Consider the following 23,224-nt stretch of genomic DNA (forward strand, 5'->3'; position numbering starts at 1 on the left):
ACATCTAAATCATGTGGCCAGTTGACTATGTTGATAAAGAGGTGGCAAAATGTATAAACAGATAGTCTAAGTGTTCTCCTCCCTAAAACACTGACAACTAAAGGAAACTGTATCATCAACATATTAAAATAAGACAAGTGAATACATAAAAAAGTGAAACATTTAAACCACTGTAAGAGTTTTTCTAAATACCTCCTATAATACACAAAACAAAAACAGTTTTCACTCTTTTTCTCAGGGAAAAAAAAGCATTGCCTTACCATCTGTTTGAGATTTGCTCGGAAAAATGGTGCTTGCCCTTGGGTGGTCAGAAGGGTTTGGTTCCAAAGCTAAGTCTGTATAGGAAGAAGAGAAAAAGGTGTGGTGATTTAGTTGAGTAGAAAAATACATGATTTTAAAGATAGCTACACATTGATTGAAACCACTTATTAATAGTCTTGAGAAGAGCTTTTAGTAATGACAAAAAGGCAATTTTAGTAAAGGCACAATATAAAAATTCTATTGGGAAACAGCAAAATTGTAGAAACTCTCCATACATGTGGAGAAAAACCATGGCTATGTCTTAGACTTCTTTAACTTGCACCTAAATAATCTATGCCATTTTTAGATGAATCATATATGTGACTCCCCTCCTATTTATCAATTAAAAATTCAGTCACCCTCTTTTAAAGCTGATATTACTAGCACATTCCAGGAACAGTCTCAAGAAGCAAGTTATGCTGTGGCCAACTACTGTCAGATACCAGCTCAATATATCAAATATGCCAAAACGAAGTGAGTTGCTTTTGGCAAATGTTCTTCAGACAATCAAATGGCTAATTCTAACTCCATTCAACAAATGAACTCATTTCATTGGCTGTGGTTTATCTGGGGGCTATTCATCATGGCAGATTTAAGAGGACTACATAAAAGTTCAATGTTCTAATCTAGAGGAACACTTCCATGAGAGTGATTTTTAACTTTGCCCTCTATTTCCAAAGCTAAACTCACTTCTTCATTCCACGCTGCATGATTAATTTGGGGCTTCAATAAGAGTACTTTCTGGAGCAGATCATAGGGCTACTAGAAAAAAATTTTGGCCATACCTACACGAAAAGGTGGGTCTGCCTGTAGCCCACCTTGCACCAAGGTGGGATAGCGTCTTCTATTTAGGCAGAAATACAAAACAAGCACAAGCTACCACACAGGATAGTAAGGTTGTTGTTTCAAACAAACAAACATAAAAGCCCTATGACACTTCCTCAGCAAAGTCCATCTCAAACCATTTAACCAATCTTTTAAGAAACTGGACCAAGATTCAGATAAAGAGTAATGGTTAAGGCAATTATTTCCCAAACCACATAATAACTGATCTGTTTTTGAAAGATGGCTTTGATGGTCAAAGTGAAATACAAATATATCCCTGCCTCTTAGAGAATCCAAAGAATACACACATTGATATATTAAAAACTAATTAGTCTAGTAGTGAATTCTGTCTAACCCAGCATTTCACAAATGTATCTACCTAGAATCCCCTTTTCCCACCCAGAAAGAATGTGGCACGAACAGTAATTTTGGACTTCCCGTTTTAACAGGAATCTGAGCCATCCATTTTAATGTCATTGCCAGCACTAGTAATTTACAGAGCTAAACCAACTGCTTTGTTCTTCATGAAAATTCCTTCACTGAATTTGAAGTTTATCAAGCTGCTTTTGGAGAAAATATTCTATTCAACATTTTTATGTAAAAGACCCATACAATTATTTTAAAGTTTTTTTCTCCTACATATTTGAAAAATTAAGACAATGGGAAAATAAATTATTTCAGCTGTACACAAAATGGCAGGCAGAGACTTTCACAGCTGCCTCTAACCTATAGCTTCCGAAAGAATTCATGACTACTTACCTATACCAAAAAGAAAGTAAATAGACTACATTTGAATCTAAAAAATAAGCAGAAATGTTTGCAAAGTAGCTGTCTTATTTATCAGTGTCTATGGCATGGTAAAACTTAACAATTTTCAATGGAAGTCCAGGAAAATTAAGTGCCAGAATCAAAGAGAAGCAAGCTTTAACACACACACACACACACACACACACACACACACACACACACACACACACACAGCCGCCAAACCAAGATGTGCTACTACAGATCTAAATACAAAAGTCAAGAAGGCTGGGATAAAAGAAATGACAACATGCAAAAAAAAAAAAGTAAACTTAGCCCAAGTGACCAGAAAAAAGCTGGCACTCTCCCTACTCTATCCTAGGGGGTTCAAAGGTAGGCACAGGATCCAGGAACGGCCAATCAATCACAGCTGTCCTGGGGCTTGCCAAGAAAAGAGAAAGGCAGAACTGTACTCTAGGATCCTTAGCTAGTCTTGAGCTGCTGGACACTCCCCTTGCTATCATGAGGGGAAAGGCTTTTCAGGAGACATCAACAGAGGAGAGCAGAACTGAGGAGATCATTTAACTCCTGGGTCAAGTAGTGCTTAACTCTGTGATGTTCTTTTAACTTGCAACTGAAGGAGACCTGGTTAATCAGCAGTACTGATGATCACACTAAAGGTGGGGAAAGGTAAAAGTCACTTGCTCATTCCTTTATCAAATATCATGAACAAAAATCTGCATGAGACAAAACGATGCTCTGTTTAAAAGTTACACACAACCATTCACAATCATTAACACACAATGATTCACAACTGTTACTTTTAGTTGCTTTTCTTATACGTTAAAAAAAGCTCTAATTAGTGTACAATTTATGTCTTCTTGTTACTAACAAGCGCTCTCCACCCCACTGTTGCATATTTATTGTTTAATGAATACACACTGGCCCATCAAGTGTTATTCCTATACTGGACTTAGCCAATCCCCTATTGCTGGGGATTGGTGCTTACAAAGTTCTATTCTTAAAATATTATGAGGAAAATCTTTATGTACATAGTTTTTTAAAATAATGGTTTTATCTCCTTAGCAAAGATCTTCGGAAGTGGAATGACTAAGCCAAAAGGTTAGATCACTTTCACGGCTCCATGTACAATGCTAAATTGCTTCCTAAAGAAGGTGGGGGGCACATTAGGGTATAATGCTACCAATCATGACATTTTGATTTCCTACCCTTGCTTTGGATACTTGAAAAAAAAAAAAAAAATTCCTACTGATATGAATGAGGAACCTCACTGTAGATCTAATTTGTATTTCTTCTGATTACACAGTTTGACCATTTTCCCACAGTTATCAGTGTTATTTCCACTTTGGTGAGTTGGCCTATCATTTGAATGTACTGTAAACACCAGGGCCCTACTGCTGTCAGTTTGCATGAGGTTTTCAGAAAATATTAATCTTTTGTTTATAGCCTATATAACTAACAATTTTCTATATAACTTGCACTTTTTGCTAATGAAAAATACCACATCACTATCTTATAGAATGGACATGTGAGCCATTAGACAGTAAACTCATACATACACACAATATTTCTGCACTTCCCATGAACTATCTTCCCAAGAGCCTAAGGAGACTATGATAAAACCTACCACACTCTTCACTATCACAAAGGTAAGACTGCCAACTATTAAGCAAAGCTTTACCACCCACCATCCCTCTCATCCCTCTCCCCACCACATGCACACACAGTAATTTAGAGACTTCAGGGAATTACTGTGCATTCAGGAAATTACATGGATTCTTCCGAAAGTTATTTCTTTAGAAACCTCTAAGAATGTTTTACCCAGGAGAAATATTCTTGAGCTCATGATTAGGGGTTATGATTAAAACTGTATTTTAAGACCCATCATTTTTGTATTATCAATTTAAATTGCAACTTATTTGACAGCATGATAGGTCGATGTAGAAAAAGTATGATTAAAAAAAAATTAAACTCGGTCTTCATGTAAACATTCCTCAGAGGAAACCTGTAAAACACCACCGACACTGAGTACTGTTTTTCCTCCAATCTAAGATTCTACCAGTTGTTAAGATCCATCTCAATTGCAGTTGTTAAAAGTGTGAAAACATAGGCAACTTAGAACAAATGAAATGCATTACTGAAGGCTAAAAGTGTTAAAACTATGCTATCAAACTGTCGATAAATGATTTGTCCTTGTTAAAATATTAGAGGGAGAGGGAAGTGACCAAGAAAGCATCTGACAGAAGCAGCATATTTCAGAAAGCGATTAATATCGACATATTGATTTCAATATATTCCAAATAAACAGGAGATGTCAGCAGTTTCTGGGCCAACTGCTGAGCACCAGTTTACTTAACGGTAACCACTGCATTTACTGAACTGCCCTAGCATCCCTATACTGTGCAGTGTATTAGTTTTATGGCTCATAATACAAACATTACAATCTTTACAATTACCATGTAAACTGATGATTTCATCTCTTTGCGTCCACACTTTCCACCGCAGTCAGGGAGTTCCTGCCAGCCAGCCCTGAGCTGGGCTGCCTCACCAGCGGGTACACAGCAGGCTCCTGCACCTGCCAGGCTACTGCTCACCCAAGCCTTGATCCTGCTTTCCTAGCTTCTGACAATCCTGGCTTCCAAACTTCCCAGCTCTGGTTTCCAACTGCTTCTGTACCTGCCTCTACCCTGGTTCTCAGTTTTGCCTTATTTTAATCCTCAATCAGTGTTACAGTGATCATGACTGAGAGGTGACACATAGGTAAGTACACCTGGCTTTATATATTTCTAAAGAGCACTTTACTCAGTTTCTTGGACTTTTAAGAACCTTTCTGGGTTGCAAGTTACCTTCATTTCATTTCACATTACGCAGTGTTACTGTTTTAACTCTTAAGTTTTATTACTTTAATACACTAAAACAACAACAACAAAAAAGGCTGAGAAAAAAGGTAGTATTCCAAAGAAGCTCACATAATGTCAACAATAAATTCTGTTCCTATATGCCATGCATTTGGAATTTACAGTCCTACTCTCTATCAATACTCATTTTTAAAACCTTGGACAACTCAATTTATACCTAAGAGAAGAATTCCTACACTACCTAACTCAGAACATGGTGAGAATCAAATGAAATGCAAGAGCAATCTATATACTACAGCCTATTTTAGACCCTTATTAATATCGCTTTTTTGTTCAAGCCACTGTTGGCTCTCACCTGAGCTACCGCACCAGCCTCCTAACTGGTCTCCCTCTCTGCTTCCTTCCACCCTTACAGTCTATTCTCACACAGTAGCTGGTCTGATCTCCCTCCGCCCTCTCTACCCCCCTTCCCTTTTTCTAAGAATTAACATCATTCCCCTGCATATAATCCTTCAATGGTTTCCCATTACAATTAGACTAAAATTCATATTTTTTGGTCAAGGCCCACTAGGCATACAAGGTCTTAATCCCCCATATTCCTCCTGGCATTCATTCACTCAGCTGCAGCCACCCATCTTTCTGTCCTTGGCACGCATCAAGCATATTCCCTTCTTAGGAACTGCACAGAAGCCTCTTCTCCCACAGCCTCACACGGCTCTCTTAGGACTGCTCATGGGTCGCTTAAGGAGAGAAGCTGTCTTTAACCACCCCTTGTAAAACTGTCCTCCTCCCCAGCCCATTACCTTCATTTTCTTTCTTAGTGTTCTCACTACCTGATGTTATTCTTGTGTCGTCAGCCCCCAGGCACCTCTAGAAAGTCAGGACCTGAGTTAGGATACGGGTTTTGTCTTGTCTAACCACTGTTTGTCCTGCCTCTGGAATGGTGCCTAATAATCATGTTTCAGTGTACCCAAAACCAGTTAAGGTTTTCCCAATTTTCCCACATCATCTAAGATTTCTTCTAATGCTGTCTTTTGATGTGTCTGTCACCTAGGACCAGAGTTAATTTCAGATCTCTTAGAGTAGTAGTTTAGTTACTCAGAATCAAAGACACAAGACAGGTTACCAAGAACCACGAAAACCTAAAAGAGGAAATCTAATGTTCAGTGAAAAATCAATGGTAACTTTAATTTGGAAAAAGAACATTTAATGTTAAAATACCTTTACTACAAAATGACTCACCCTATGAATTTAATTAAGTCGTAAGACAAAGTGTACAATCAGAATGCTATAGGGAAGTATCAATACAATGCATCAGTTTTTATCTGTGTCCCCTGAATAAAGCATTATAATGGGATTATAAAAGATGCTCAACCATAAAGGCTGGGTAAATGAATTATGCTCCAAGGTTATTCGATGGCCCAGTAAACAGTTGGTAAAAGGCAGGCTGTAGAGCTATGCGCAGTTGCATGGAAATACATCACCCTGGAGCACTCTCTAGGTGTCAGCACGGTTACAGGAGCTTCATGTCGTTACTTTTCTTTATAACAAAAAGTTACAAAGTGGCACATAAAGAACAATCCCATCTTTGTAAAATAAACACAATGTTATGTTTATATGCATACAAAAGGTTCAGGAAGAATCAACACCAAAATATTAATAAAAATTCTGGATATTCTGAGTGTGAGTGAAGGACTTTTCTGTGTTTTCTCAATCTTTCACATCAAATGTTCATTAATACTGTCACCAAAAAAAGGAAAGATCTGTTGCTCAGAGGTTTTTCCACATCATATTGCCAATTCCTTCCCTACCCACTCTTCAGGGGGATGGGAGGTAGGGGTCACTTGAGAGAGCACCTTTCACCAGAAAATTAGCAAAGCTCCTAAGGTCAGAACATAAAGGCTGTATGAAAAGTTGATGAATAAAAATAAAATCAGATAATAGGACCGTAGCATCTTCTTTTCTATTATGACACTACCATCAGTTATATTAGATATACTGTTAAAGACAAAGTAGTAAAAAATTCTTTTGAGTCTATCTGAAATCTATACTACGTTCTTAGGAGTTACTTTTTTGAGATGGCTTGAAGAAATCATGTTCTTCTCCAATGTTTCTGAAGAACAAGACAGAGCATCATTTATGTACGATTTTCTCTAAGTAACCAAATAATTCTTCACTGTAGAAAAGCCAAAATGTTTTATATCTGAGTAGGTATTTCTCAGTTTCCAGGGAAACTGATACAAAATTGTCTGAAATAAAGACATGAAGAGCAAACTTCCAATGTGCCTGTACTTTATATTTGGTGTTCTGACCTTGTTTCTATGGAAACTTAATTAATAGGCAAATGCTGAAATTGAGGTTTCTCTTATCACTTTATCGAATGCCCCCCCAAAAAAGACAAATTGAAATGAAATTTTAACAATCATGTTAAACATAAAAAGGTAAATTCTGTACTCATGAACTCTATTTTTCCAGTTCCTGATTTAGCACTCCTTCCTTATCATACATAGTCGTATGCTAAATGCTTAGTACCTTACCTGCCCGCTTACCAGCTTCCCCTAATGTCCCTCTGTCCAGGGCATTCTCGGCTTCAATTGGATTTCACCAGAACAAACTCTTTAAATTATATCAACGTGTTTACCTGACTGATAAATTTAGGCTATTTCATGACTTCTACTTTTATTCATATCCATTGCAATGTATGTACAGACAGAGAATGGAGAGGTAAATGTTGCTTCTGAGTTGTGTACAATAAACTGGAATGGCAATAATCAAAACTGGAGTATGCTGAGATAGGCCTAACTTATGGATAAATTATAATAAAATATAAGGTGCACTCTAAACAGTTTCTTAAGCATCCCAAGAACTGAATTTGGCATATCTACCACCTCCCAAGTCTGTCTCTTTTGTTCAGTAGCTGTGTTACACAGTCATTTCAGATCTCTAAGTCTTGGCTTCTTCATCGGCAACAGAGGGAGAATATATACGGGCCTTATTTGTAGATGGAAGGGCCGAGTGAAATACACAAGAAAATGCATTGTAAATCTTAAAAGAATTCTATAAAGGTCCAATTTTCGTCTCTCATCCTACACTAGCCAACTACTAACTGTTTTTAAAAATCATTTAGAGGCTTACCTTATAGCAACAAGCAGAGCAGTTTTCACAAGTACTTACATGCTTTGTGTTTAAAGCTACAATTAATTCACATAATTTGTTCATTCTTTCACAATATCTAACGATTCTGAAAAGGGAGTACTTTCCACTTACAAAGCCACGTCCATCATAAGGGTGAATCCACAGGCTTCATTATTCTAACTTTTAAAGAAATTAAATAAACCCAACTAAAATTTAAATAGAAGAGCTGTAAGACATTTCGTCTATGAAATAATGAAATAATCTCTGGCATTTAAATGAAACAAATGGGCCAGTGGGGCTTTAACATCTTTATGATACAATGATTTATACTTCAAAGAACAGTCTTTATTAAAGTGCCACTATGCTACCCAGAATTTTTTGTTTTTTTAACCTAGAGCCATCCCTTTCCAAAATTCTAGAGGCAAAAATCAAACATTTCCTCTCTTCTCTCTCTCCTCTCCTCCCCGACAACACCCACCCCCAGCCACTTAGTCTACAGAACTTTTACCTGAACATTCCTAAAGTTAAATAGTATTCTACTGGGGGGGGGGGCGGAGGAGGAGGGAGCCATGGAGACATTTTTCTGCAGGATGGATGTGGTATGTTAACTCCCAAACCTTTATATTACAAATTACAATCTGAATTTGTTTTTTCTCCTTTGAAACTTCTGTCCAGCAGTCTCAGGAACCACCTCACCCCTCCCTTAGAACAGGCAACGTGCAAAAGAAGTCGGTTAAGGCTGTGCAACTGAATACATACTTGTGTCAAAGTGGGAATTTAAAAGTAATCAGAACTCCATGGGGTCTCCTTTGGTAAAGAAAAAAAACCCAACAACTATTCTCTGCAGCCGTGGCAGTAACGTTTCACACCGTTCACAGTTATTTTAAGCCCCTCTCCCACCATTTTCTTTCCTATCGTGTTCAAATTATAGTTAGAAGGGATAAAGTAGCTTCTATCAGGGCGACTGAAAACATTAAAATCCAAAGAATTTTAGTTAAGAACACCACACTGACTCTGTCCATCTCTATTTTGAATTTAAATGACAAATCCTCTAATGTTTGTCTTAACTGTCTCGAGTATCAACTACCTTAAGGAATAGAAATCTGTCATCAGGCCCTTACCTAGTTCCTTCGCTTAGGTACCATCTGGATAGGGAGACGGGATGGATACGCCGAAGTTAGAGTATTTAAGTTTGCATTAAGAAAAGAGAGACTACACCAGAAAGTCTCTGCTAAGTCCCACGAGATGTTAAATAGAACCACGAACAGGAAGGGCCGCGGATTGGAGGGTCTCAGGCCGGGCTGGGAAATGGGAACGGGGGAAAGAATTGGGCATTCGGGTAGGGAAGAGGGAAGGAGACTGGCCGGACGCGACTGGTAAAGAATAAGGGGTGGGGACGCCAAGCAGAGCCAGCCTTCGTCCCCGGTGCCCAGCCCTGGGAGAGCCAACTCCGGGCAAGAAGGAGCCCTAGGCGGCGTCTCCCTCCCGGGGGACCCTGGGGGCGGCGGAGGCCAGAGGTAAGCCCGAGAGCAGACGGCGCCGACCCCGCGAGGGGCGAGGCGCGCCCGCCGCTTCTTACCTTCGGGCATCTCCCGGTCGCTGATGTGCTGCAGGTGGTGGCCTTCGCCACCTGCGAAATCCAACTCGGCGGGTTCCACGGTAGCCGCCGCCGGAGCTACTGCCACCGCATTCCCGGCCGCCGCCTTGTAGACCTCAGACTCGCAGTCCGGCTCCGCTGACCCCCTGCGCCGGCCCGACTTGGGGCTGGCATTGGGGGACAGGCAACAACACAGCGAGTTCCCCATGGGGCGCCTTCACTCCTCGCCGCCGCCGCCTCCGCTCGTCCCCCGACTCTGCCGAGCACAGAAGCCGCCCCCTCCCCCAACAATGGCGCGGCGGGCACTGGCAGCCCCGGGCTATGCCGGGGCTGTGCCGCACATGCAGACGCGACTTCGCCCGCCGCTCTCCTGTCCGCCCAGCCGCCGGGGCCCCGGGCAGGGGTACGGCCCCGGCCGCACCCCTGCCCAGCCGCTGGGCCCCGGGCAGGGGTCCGGCCCCGGCCGCACCCCCGCCGCTGCCTCCCCGGAACCAACTAGTCTGTGAGGGCGGTGACCAGACCCGCTTATTTAAAAGGGCTGGGAACCAGACAAGCGCTGAGACGCGCAGCCACTGAGGGAGAGAGCGCAGCCGGAGCTCCTCCTCCTTCCGCTGCCACCTCCCGACTGAAAGTAGCTAGCCCGGCCGGCCCTTGCCTACCGGAATGTGTCCTTCGGTTACCTGGTTACGACGGACCAATCACGACCAGAGTTCCCTCCACGCGCCCTCCTCAGAGCGCAGGCATGTGACTCACAATGCCCCGCCCCCGCCCGCGGCTGCCCCGCCCCCCGAGCGGTGCGCCCCAGACTCTGGTTTCCATTCATCTCTCGCGCTCCGAGCTTTCCGGTCCTGCGGGAAGCGCCGCGGGAGTTTGTTAATCGAAGCCGTCCTGAGTCAGTGGGCTCTGTAGAAAGCCCCTGTTCGTAAAATGCCAGTTCAGTTAGCAACTCGCTTTCACTGGGTCCACAGTTGACTCATTTGATGTATTGCTCAACGAACTTAGTTTCACCCCAATTTTTGACCGTTTTTTATAACTGAATGCTCCTCCTGTCTTGCCTTCCAAAGAGTGTTAGTTTCCGCCTACAGTTTAACCATAGCAACCCCCGGGGCCCTGGTCCTACTCTCAATAAAGAGCTGTGGCTGTGTCTTGAATGAGACTCGAGGACACGTCACCCCTCCACTTCCTCATCAGCAAATTAGGGACCAAACTCCCCCCTCCCACCTCTGAGGCGCTGGGATTCAGCAACTCGCTTTTCTCGCCTGTTGCTCTCTTCCACGGCAGGAGTTTCCAGGTTTCCCTACTTTAGCCAACAACAACGCATAAAGCACGATTTTCTCATACAAACTTGAGAGTCACAAAGTGAAGTACCACGGTCTTGATTTGATGAAGATGATAACGATAGTTAACATTTGGCAAACACTATGCGCCCGCCCCCGTTCCAAGTGAGGTACTCATTTAACCCTCGGGAACAAAATCCTCAGAAACCTTCATTTTACAGATTTTACAGACGCTAAGTCACGTTCCCAAGGTCACATGATTGCTCAGGGGTGTGGCCAGGATTTGATCCCTGATTGTGTGGATCCCCAAAGGCACCTTATTGTGATCATCAGAAAATAAAGATCGAAGTCAAATTTGGTTGGAAGTGGCATAGTGTATCAGGATTTTCTTTTTTTAAGGAGGAACAATTTTTTGATGTGGATTTTAAAATACTTTCCCTTCATTCAACATTGATTAGTCCCTCCTACATGCCAGGCACCCGTGTGTGAAAAATAGTCCTGCCCTCAGTGACCTCAGGCACGGTGAGAAAACAAAGGCTTAGAAAGCCCAACAGTCTGAGGTCACACTGCTGCAAAGTACTTAAACCTGAAATTCAAACCTAGATCTATTAACCCCAAGTAGATGCTGGGGTAAAGAGCTTGGTTTTCTTCCCAGAAACATGAGAGCCATTGAATGTTGTGAAGTTAAGGAGTCACTATCAGGTGGTTTGTAGTGAGGTCACGCTTGAGAATAAGTAGGACTGATGGAAGCAACAAAACCCATTAAGAGACTTTATATTCATCTAAGAGAGGAGTGAGGGCTCAAACTAAAGGCAGTGGCAGAGATTGGAGTGGAGGGAAAGGATCTGAGGTCATCTGGGAGGTAGAATAGAAGTGCTCAGTGACTAGATATGGAGCGGGAAGGGGAAAAGAGAAGCAAAAATGGCTGCTAGGGTTCTGGCTTAGGGAACTATGTAGAGTGTGGTTACTTTTTCTTAGATAGTGCAGGAAAAGGAAGAGGTTTGGGAAGGAAGATCATTTTGGGTTCTGTTAAGCGGAACATGGAAATGGAGCTCTCTGGTTGAAAGTAAGCCTCTGCAGGCTAAGTCCATTTTGTGATATCCCAACTTATGTTTTCAAAAATAACACATTAGATTAACCAAGATGGCGGAGTAGAAGGACGTGCTCTCACTCCCTCTTGCGAGAGCACCAGAATCACAACTTGCTGCTGGACAATCATTGACAGGAAGACCCTGGACTTCACCAAGGAGGATACCCCACATCCAAGGACAGAGGAGAAGCCACAGTGAGACGGTAGGAGGGGTGCAATCAGAGTAAAATCAAATCCCATAACTGCTGGGTGGGTGACTCACAGGCTGGTGAACACTTATACCACACAAGTCCACCCACTGGAGTGAAGGTTCTGAGCCCCACGTCAGGCTTCCCAACCTGGGGGTCCGGCTACGGGAGGAGGAATTCCTAGAGAATCAGACTTTGAAGCCTAGTGGGAATTGATTGCAGGACTTTGACAGGACTGGGGGAAACAGAGACCCCACTCTTGGAGGGCACATACAAAGTAATGTGTGCATCGGGACCCAGGGGAAGGAGCAGTGACCCTGGGGGAGACTGAACCAGACCTACCTGCTGGTGTTGGGGGGTCTCCTGCAGAGGCGAGTGGTGGCTCTGTTTCACCGTGGGGATAAGGACACTGGCAGCCGAGGTTCTGGGAAGTTCTCCTTGGTGTGAGCCCTCCCAGAGTCTGCCATTAACCCCACCAAACAGCACGGGTAGGCTCCAGTGTTGGGTTGCCTCAGGCAAAACAACCAACAGGGAGGGAACCCAGCCCCACCCATCAACAGTCAAGTGGATTAAGGTTTTACTGAGCTCTGACCGCCACAGCAACAGTCAGCTCTACCCACCACCAGAGCCTCCCATCAAGCCTCTTAGATAGCCTCAACCACCAGAGGGCAGACAACAGAAGCAAGAAAAACTACAATCCTGCAGCCTGTGGACCAAAAACCACAGTTACAGAAAGATAGAGAAGATGAAAAGGCAGAGGGCTATGTACCAGATGAAGGAACAAGAAAAAAACCCAGAAAAACAACTAAATGAAGTGGAGATAGGCAACCTTCCAGAAAAAGAATTCAGAATAATGATAGTGAAGATGATCCAGGACCTCGGAATAAGAATGGAGGCAAAGATTGAGAAGATGCAAGAAATGATTCACAAAGACCTAGAAGAATTAAAGAACAAACAAACAGAGATGACCAATACAATAACTGAAATGAAAACTACACTAGAAGGAATCAATAGCAGAATAACTGAGGCAGAAGAAAGGATAAGTGACCTGGAAGACAGAATGGTGGAATTCACTGCTGCGGAACAGACTAAAGAAAAAAGAATGAAAAGAAATGAAGACAGCCTAAGAGACCTCTGGGACAACATTAAACGCAACAACATTCGCATTATAAGGGTCCCAGAAGGAGAAGAGAGAGAGAAAGGACCAGAGAAAATATTTGAAGAGATTATAGTCGAAAACTTCCCTAACATGAGAAAGGAAATAGCCACCCAAGTCCAGGAAGCGCAGAGAGTCCCATACAGAATAAACCCAAGGAGAAACACGCCGAGACACATAGTAATCAAAGTGGCAAAAATTAAAGACAAAGAAAAATTATTGAAAGCAGCAAGGGAAAAACGACAAATAACATACAAGGGAACTCCCATAAGGTTAACAGCTGATTTCTCAGCAGAAACTCTGCAAGCCAGAAGGGAGTGGCATGATATACTTAATGTGATGAAAGGGAAGAACCTACAACCAAGATTACTCTACCCGGCAAGGATCACATTTAGATTTGATGGAGAAATCAAAAGCTTTACAGACAAGCAAAAGCTAAGAGAATTCAGCACCACCAAACCAGCTCTACAACAAATGCTAAAGGAACTTCTCTAAGTGGGAAACACAAGAGAAGAAAAGGACCTACAAAAACAAACCCAAAACAATTAAGAAAATGGTCATAGGAACATACATATCGATAATTACCTTAAACGTGAATGGATTAAACGCCCCAACCAAAAGACATAGACTGGCTGAATGGATACAAAAACAAGACCCATATATATGCTGTCTACAAGAGACCCACTTTAGACCTAGGGACACATACAGACTGAAAGTGAGGGGATGGAAAAAGATATTCCATGCAAATGGAAATCAAAAGAAAGCTGGAGTAGCTATACTCATATCAGATAAAATAGACTTTAAAATAAAGAATGTTACAAGAGACAAGGAAGGACACTACATAATGATCCAGGGATCAATCCAAGAAGAAGATATAACAATTATAAATATATATGCACCCAACATAGGAGCACCTCAATACATAAGGCAACTACTAACAGCTCTAAAAGAGGAAATCGACAGTAACACAATAATAGTGGGGGACTTTAACACTTCACTTACACCAATGGACAGATCATCCAAAATGAAAATAAATAAGGAAACAGAAGCTTTAAATGACACAATAGACCAGATAGATTTAATTGATATATATAGGACATTCCATCCAAAAACAGCAGATTACACGTTCTTCTCAAGTGCGCACGGAACATTCTCCAGGATAGATCACATCTTGGGTCACAAATCAAGCCTCAGTAAATTTAAGAAAATTGAAATCATACCAAGCATCTTTTCTGACCACAACGCTATGAGATTAGAAATGAATTACAGGGAAAAAAACGTAAAAAAGACAAACACATGGAGGCTAAACAATACGTTACTAAATAACCAAGAGATCACTGAAGAAATCAAAGAGGAAATAAAAAAATACCTAGAGACAAATGACAATGAAAACACGACGACCCAAAACCTATGGGATGCAGCAAAAGCGGTTCTAAGAGGGAAGTTTATAGCTATACAAGCCTACCTAAAGAAACAAGAAAAATCTCAAGTAAACAATCTAACCTTACACCTAAAGAAACTAGAGAAAGAAGAACAAACAAAACCCAAAGTTAGCAGAAGGAAAGAAATCATAAAGATCAGAGCAGAAATAAATGAAATAGAAACAAAGAAAACAATAGCAAAGATCAATAAAACTAAAAGCTGGTTCTTTGAGAAGATAAACAAAATTGATAAGCCATTAGCCAGACTCATCAAGAAAAAGAGGGAGAGGACTCAAATCAATAAAATCAGAAATGAAAAAGGAGAAGTTACAACAGACACCGCAGAAATACAAAACATCCTAAGAGACTACTATAAGCAACTTTATGCCAATAAAATGGACAACCTGGAGGAAATGGACAAATTCTTAGAAAGGTATAACCTTCCAAGACTGAATCAGGAAGAAACAGAAAATATGAACAGACCAATCACAAGTAATGAAATTGAAACTGTGATTAAAAATCTTCCAACAAACAAAAGTCCAGGACCAGATGGCTTCACAGGTGAATTCTATCAAACATTTAGAGAAGAGCTAACACCCATCCTTCTCAAACTCTTCCAAAAAATTGCAGAGGAAGGAACACTCCCAAACTCATTCTATGAGGCCACCATCACCCTGATACCAAAACCAGACAAAGACACTACAAAAAAAAGAAAATTAGAGGCCAATATCACTGATGAATATAGATGCAAAAATCCTCAACAAAATACTAGCAAACAGATTCCAACAACACATTAAAAGGATCATACACCACGATCAAGTGGGATTTATCCCGGGGATGCAAGGATTCTTCAATATACGCAAATCAATCAATGTGATACACCATATTAACAAATTGAAGAATAAAAACCATATGATCATCTCAATAGATGCAGAAAAAGCTTTTGACAAAATTCAACACCCATTTCTGATAAAAACTCTCCAGAAAGTGGGCATAGAGGGAACCTACCTCAACATAATAAAGGCCATATATGACAAACCCACAGCAAACATCATTCTCAATGGTGAAAAACTGAAAGCATTTCCTCTAAGATCAGGAACGAGACAAGGATGTCCACTCTCACCACTATTATTCAACATAGTTCTGGAAGTCCTAGCCACGGCAATCAGAGAAGAAAAAGAAATAAAAGGAATACAAATTGGAAAAGAGGAAGTAAAACTGTCACTGTTTGCGGATGACATGATACTATACATAGAGAATCCTAAAACTGCCACCAGAAAACTGCTAGAACTAATTAATGAATATGGTAAAGTTGCAGGATACAAAATTAATGCACAGAAATCTCTTGCATTCCTATACACTAATGATGAAAAATCTGAAAGAGAAATTATGGAAGCACTCCCATTTACCATTGCAACAAAAAGAATAAAATACCTAGGAATAAACCTACCTAGGGAGACAAAAGACCTGTATGCAGAAAACTATAAGACACTGATGAAAGAAATTAAAGATGATACCAACAGATGGAGAGATATACCATGTTCTTGGATTGGAAGAATCAACATTGTGAAAATGAGTATACTACCCAAAGCAATCTACAGATTCAATGCAATCCCTATCAAATTACCAATGGCCTTTTTTACGGAGCTAGAACAAATCATCTTAAAATTTGTATGGAGACACAAAAGACCCCGAATAGCCAAAGCAGTCTTGAGGGGAAAAAAATGGAGCTGGAGGAATCAGACTCCCTGACTTCAGACTATACTACAAAGCTACAGTAATCAAGACAATATGGTACTGGCACAAAAACAGAAACATAGATCAATGGAACAAGATAGAAAGCCCAGAGATTAACCCACGCACCTATGGTCAACTAATCTATGACAAAGGAGGCAAAGATATACAATGGAGAAAAGACAGTCTCTTCAATAAGTGGTGTTGGGAAAACTGGACAGCTACATGTAAAAGAATGAAATTAGAATACTCCCTAACACCATACACAAAAATAAACTCAAAATGGATTAGAGACCTAAATATAAGACTGGACACTATAAAACTCTTAGAGGAAAACATAGGAAGAACACTCTTTGACATAAATCACAGCAAGATCTTTTTTGATCCACCTCCTAGAGTAATGGAATTAAAAACAAAAATAAACAAGTGGGACCTAATGAAACTTCAAAGCTTTTGCACAGCAAAGGAAACCATAAACAAGACGAAAAGACAACCCTCAGAATGGGAGAAAATATTTGCAAATGAATCAACGGACAAAGGATTAATCTCCAAAATATATAAACAGCTCATTCAGCTCAATATCAAAGAAACAATCACCCCAATCCAAAAATGGGCAGAAGACCTAAATAGACATTTCTCCAAAGAAGACATACAGACGGCCACGAAGCACATGAAAAGATGCTCAACATCACTAATTATTAGAGAAATGCAAATCAAAACTACAATGAGGTATCACCTCACTCCTGTTAGAATGGGCATCATCAGAAAATCTACAAACAACAAATGCTGGAGAGGGTGTGGAGAAAAGGGAACCCTCTTGCACTGTTGGTGGGAATGTAAATTGATACAGCCACTATGGAGAACAATATGGAGGTTCCTTAAAGAACTAAAAATAGAATTACCATATGACCCAGCAATCCCACTACTGGGCATATACCCAGAGAAAACCATAATTCAAAAAGACACATGCACCCGAATGTTCATTGCAGCACTATTTACAATAGCCAGGTCATGGAAGCAACCTAAATGCCCATCAACAGACGAATGGATAAAGTTGTGGTACATATATACAATGGAATATTACTCAGCCATAAAAAGGAACGAAATTGAGTCATTTGTTGAGACGTGGATGGAGCTAGAGACTGTCATACAGAGTGAAGTAAGTCAGAAAGAGAAAAACAAATATCATATATTAATGCATGTATGTGGAACCTAGAAAAATGGTACAGATGAGCCAGTTTGCAGGGCAGAAGTTGAGACACAGATGTAGAGAATGGACATATGGACACCAAGGGGGGAAAACTGTGGTGAGGTGGGGATGGTGGTGTGCTGAATTGGGCGATTGGGATTGACATGTATACACTGATGTGTATAAAATTGATGCCTAATAAGAACCTGCAGTATAAAAAAGCAAACAAAACAACTAATACTAAACTTTCATTGGGTTATTTGTATGGAAATATGTTAATATAAATGTTTCAGACATTACATGAAATTTCTAAAAATCTTATATTTGTATTTGTATGGAAATATGTATGGAAATATGTTAATATAAATGTTTCAGACATTACATGAAATTTCTAAAAATCTTATATTTGTATGGAAATATGTATGGAAATATGTTAATATAAATGTTTCAGACATTACATGAAATTTCTAAAAATCTTATATGTTCTGGTATAATGTTATATGTAATAATCCTAGTTATTACTTTAAAATGTATATCTCAGAAATAACTAATTTTCTTGTCAACTGCATTATTATGAACTTTCATCAAATCTTTTACCGTGGTCATTTTTAAGGCTTTTGTCATTTACAGACAGTTCTGGGTGTACTCTGATGATTTTGCAAATATGTTCCTATAAAAGGGTTTCATCTTCAAGAAATTCATGGAAAAGACTCTGACATGTACAGGTTTCTGGTAACTGACTGTACTGCTGAACTGAATGAATAAGCATTTTCAGAACTCTGATGAAAAACTTATGAACTCATAAAAGTGCTAACAAAAGATCAAGATGAAAAAAAACAATTAATTACATGGGACTGAGTGAACTGATGAGGATGAGTATAATTTTTGTGACTTTCTGTCTGAATTAAAAAAAAAAAAAAAAATCCCACAAGGACTCAGAGGCAAAGAATATACAAATCAATTTTCACTGCAAAGTAAAGGAGCTGTTACAGTGGAGGATTACTGGACTGAATGTCAATATTATGACATAGTATGAGTGTGTTTCATGTTTGGTAATGGCAATCATTGTTGCTTTTGTTGTGGTCATCCATGTACAATGCTTGGTGTCAGTCTATTTATCTCTTGTAAAAATAAAATACAGTGTGTGTGTGTGTGTGTGTGTGAAAAAAAAAAAAAGGAAATGATATAAATGTGACTATGAATGAGTGTATTCAATAGTTAAAATGATCTATTATATTAGTGATATATATTGTGGAATTAGTATTGTTTTTCTCTAAAGAGCAATGTGGAATAAAAGTTATTTGTTTCATTTAAAAAAAAAAAAAAATAACACATTAAATCAATTTAAAAATGTGATTGGGGAAATTCCCTAATGTTGACGGCTAAGAATATCACATTTTTCATGGAGCAACTTGGAATCTATGGTTTTAGTAAATGAGGCATCCTATGTAAAAGAAAACTGGTAAATGAGAGCTCTACCCACCACCAGAGCCTCCCATCAAGCCTCTTAGATAGCCTCAACCACCAGAGGGCAGACAGCAGAAGCAAGAAAAACTACAATCCTGCAGCCTGTGGACCAAGAAACACAGTTAGAGAAAGATAGACAAGATGAAAAGGCAGAGGGCTAGGTACCAGATGAAGGAACAAGAAAAAACCCCAGAAAAACAACTAAATGAAATGGAGATAGGCAACCTTCCAGAGAAAGAATTCAGAATAATGATAGTGAAGATGATCCAGGACCTCGGAATAAGAATGGAGGCAAAGATTGAGAAGATGCAAGAAATGATTCACAAAGACCTAGAAGAATTAAAGAACAAACAAACAGAGATGACCAATACAATAACTGAAATGAAAACTACACTAGAAGGAATCAATAGCAGAATAACTGAGGCAGAAGAACGGATAAGTGACCTGGAAGACAGAATGGTGGAATTCACTGCTGTGGAACAGACTAAAGAAAAAAGAATGAAAAGAAATGAAGACAGCCTAAGAGACCTCTGGGACAACATGAAACGCAACAACATTCACATTATAGGGGTCCCAGAAGGAGAAGAGAGAGAGAAAGGACCCGAGAAAATATTGGAAGAGATTATAGTCAAAAATTTCCCTAACATGGGAAAGGAAACAGCCACCCAAGTCCAGGAAGCACAGAGAGTCTCAGGCAGGATAAACCCAAGGAGAAACACGCCAAGACACATAGTAATCAAACTGACAAAAATTAAAGACAAAGAAAAATTATTAAAAGCAACAAGGGACAAACGACAAATAACATACAAGGGAACTCCCATAAGGTTAACAGCTGATTTCTCAGCAGAAACTCTACAAGCCAGAAGGAGTGGGACGATATATTTAAAGTGATGAAGGAGAAGAACTTGTAACTAAGATTACTCTACCTAGCAAGGACCTCATTCAGATTTGATGAAGAAAGCAAAAGCTTTACAGACAAGCAAAAGCTAAGAGAATTCAGCACCACCAAACCAGCTCTGCAACAAATGCTAAAGGAACTTCGTTAAGTGGGAAACACAAGAGAAGAAAAGGACCTACAAAAACAAACCCCAAACAATTAAGAAAATGGTAATAGGAACAAACATATCGAAAACTACCTTAAATGTGAACGGATTAAATGCTCCAACCAAAAGACACAGTCTCGCTAAATGGATACAAAAACAAGACCCACGTATATGCTGTCTACAAGAGACCCACTTCAGACCTAGGGACACATACAGACTGAAAGTGAGGGGATGGAAAAAGATATTCCATGAAAATGGAAATCAAAAGAAAGCTGGAGTAGCAATACTCATATCACATAAAATAGACTTTAAAATAAAGAATGTTACAAGAGACAAAGAAGGACACTACATAATGATCAAGGGATCAATCCAAGAAGAGGATATAACAATTATAAATATATATGCACGCAACATAGGAGCACCTCAATACATAAGGTAAATGCTAACAGCTCTAAAAGAGGAAATCGACAGTAACACAATAAGAGTGGGGGACTTTAACACCTCAATTACACCAATGGACAGATCATCCAGCCAGAAAATTAATAAGGAAACACAAGCTTTAAATGACACAAGAGACCAGATATATTTAATTGATATTTATAGGATATTTCATCTGAAAAGAGCAGATTACACTTTCTTCTCAAGTGCACATGGAACATTCTCCAGGATAGATCATATCTTGGGTCACAAATCTAGCCTTGGTAAATTTAAGAAAACTGAAATCATATCAAGTGGCTTTTCCAAACACAACATTAGGAGATTAGAAATCAATTACAGGAAAAAAACATAAACAACACAATCACATGGAGGCTAAACAGTACATTACTAAATAACCAAGAGATCACTGAAGAAATCAAAGAGGAAATCAAAAAATACCTAGAGACAAATGACAATGAAAACATGATGATCCAAAACCTATGGGATGCAGCAAAAGCAGTTCTAAGAGGGAAGTTTATAGTAATGCAATCCTACCTCAAGAAACAAGAAAAATCTCAAATAAACAATCTAACCTTACACCTAAAGGAACTAGAGAAAGAAGAACAAACAAAACCCAAAGTTAGTAGGAGGAAAGAAAACATAAAGATCAGAGCAGAAATAAATGAAATAGAAACAAAACAAGAGCAAATATCAGTGAAACTAAAAGCTGGTTCTTTGAGAAGATAAACAAAATTGATAAACCTTTAGCCAGACTCACCAAGAAAAAGACGGAGAGAACTCAAATTAATTGAATTAGAAATAAAAAAGGAGAAGTTACAACAGACACTGCAGAAATACAAAGGATCATAAGAGACTACTACAAGCAACTCTATGCCAGTAAAATGGACAACCTGGAAGAAATGGACAAATTCTTAGAAAGGTGTAACTTTCCAAGACTGAACCAGGAAGAAATAGAAAATATGAACAGACCAATCACAAGTAATGAAACTGAAACTGTGATTAAAAACAAAAGTCCAGGACCAGATGTCTTCACAGGTGAATTCTATCAAACATTTAGAGACCAGCTAACACCCATCCTTCTCAAACTCTTCCAAAAAATTGCAGAGGAAGGAACACTCCCAAACTCATTCCATGAGACCACCATCACCCTGATACCAAAACCAGACAAAGATACTACAAAAAAAGAAAATTACAGACCAATATCACTGATGAATATAGATGCAAAAATCCTCAACAAAATACTAGCAAACAGAATCCAACAACACATTAAAAGGATCATACACCATGATAAAGTGGGATTTATCCCAGGAATGCAAGAATTCTTCAATATATGCATATTATTCAGTGTGATAAACCATACTAACAAATTGGAGAATAAAAACCATATGATCGTCTCAATAGATGCAGAAAAAGCTTTTGACAGAATTCAAAACCCATTTATGATAAAAATCCTCCAGAAAGTGGGCATAGAGGGAACCTACCTCAACATAATAAAGGCCATACACGACAAACCCACAGCAAACATCATTCTCAGTGGTGAAAAACTGAAACCATTTCCTCTAAGATCAGGAACAAGACAAGGATGTCCACTCTTGCCACTCCTATTCAACATAGTTTTGCAAAAAACTATGTAAATAGTGCTGTCAGGTAGTGCTTCTTCTTTGGAAGAAGAAAAAGAAATAAAAGGAATAGAAACTGAAAAGAAGAAGTAAAACTGTCACTGTTTGCAGATAACATGATACTATACATAGAGAATCCTAAAGATGCCACCAGAAAACTACTAGAGCTAATCAATGAATTTGGTAAAGTTGCAGGATACAAAATTAATGCACAGAAATCTCTTGCATTCCTATGCAGTAACAATGAAAGATCAGAAAGATAAATTAAGGAAATGATCCCATTCACCATTGCAACAAAAAGAATAAAATACCTAAGAATAAACCTACCTAAGGAGATAAAAGACCTCTACTCAGAAAACTTTAAGACACTGATGAAAGAAATCAAGGATGACACAAACAGATGGAGAGATATACCATGTTCTTGGATTGGAAGAATCAATATTGTGAAAATGACTATACTACCCAAAGCAATCTGCAGATTCAATGCAATCCCTATCAAATTACCAATGGCATTTTTTACAGAACTACAACAAAAAATCTTAAAATGTGTATGGAGACACAAAAGACCCCGGATAGCCAAAGCAATCTTGAGGGAAAAAAACGGAGCTGGAGGAATCAGACTCCCTGACTTCAGACTATACTACAAAGCTACAGTAATCAACACAATATGGTACTGGCCCAAAAAAGAAATATAGATCAGTGGAACAGGATAGAAAGCCCAGAGGTAAACCCACACACCTATGGTCAACTAATCTATGACAAAGGAGGCAAGGATATACAATGGAGAAAAGACAGTCTCTTCAATAAGTGGTGCTGGAAAAACTGGACAGCTACATGTAAAAGAATGAAATTAGAACACTCCCTAGCACCATACACAAAAATAAACTCCAAATGGATTAAAGACCTAAAAGTAAGACCAGACACTATAAAACTCTTAGAGGAAAACATAGGAAGAACACTCTTTGACATAAATCACAGCAAGATCTTTTTTGACCCACCTCCTAGAGAAATGAAATAGAAACAAAAATAAACAAATGGGACCTAATGAAACTTAAAAGCTTTTGCACAGCAAAGGAAACTATATACAAGATGAAAAGACAACTCTCAGAATGGGAGAAAATA

General features: G+C 39.5%; 1 pseudogene across 1 annotated transcript; it reads right to left on the bottom strand.

Moving 5' to 3' along the window:
- Window positions 1-234: 234 nt before the first annotated feature.
- LOC309654068 (cyclin-Y-like protein 1 pseudogene) lies at window positions 235-9,700 on the bottom strand (annotated as a pseudogene). Its single transcript has 2 exons — window positions 9,463-9,700; window positions 235-335 (listed from the first exon to the last, which is right to left on the bottom strand). The product of its transcript is annotated as a cyclin-Y-like protein 1 pseudogene (transcript).
- Between the last annotated feature and the right edge of the window lie 13,524 nt (window positions 9,701-23,224).

The sequence above is a fragment of the Balaenoptera physalus genome, assembly GCF_965194825.1.
Source record: "Balaenoptera physalus genome assembly, contig: HAP1_SCAFFOLD_1859, whole genome shotgun sequence".
In the NCBI taxonomy this organism is placed as follows: domain Eukaryota; kingdom Metazoa; phylum Chordata; class Mammalia; order Artiodactyla; family Balaenopteridae; genus Balaenoptera; species Balaenoptera physalus.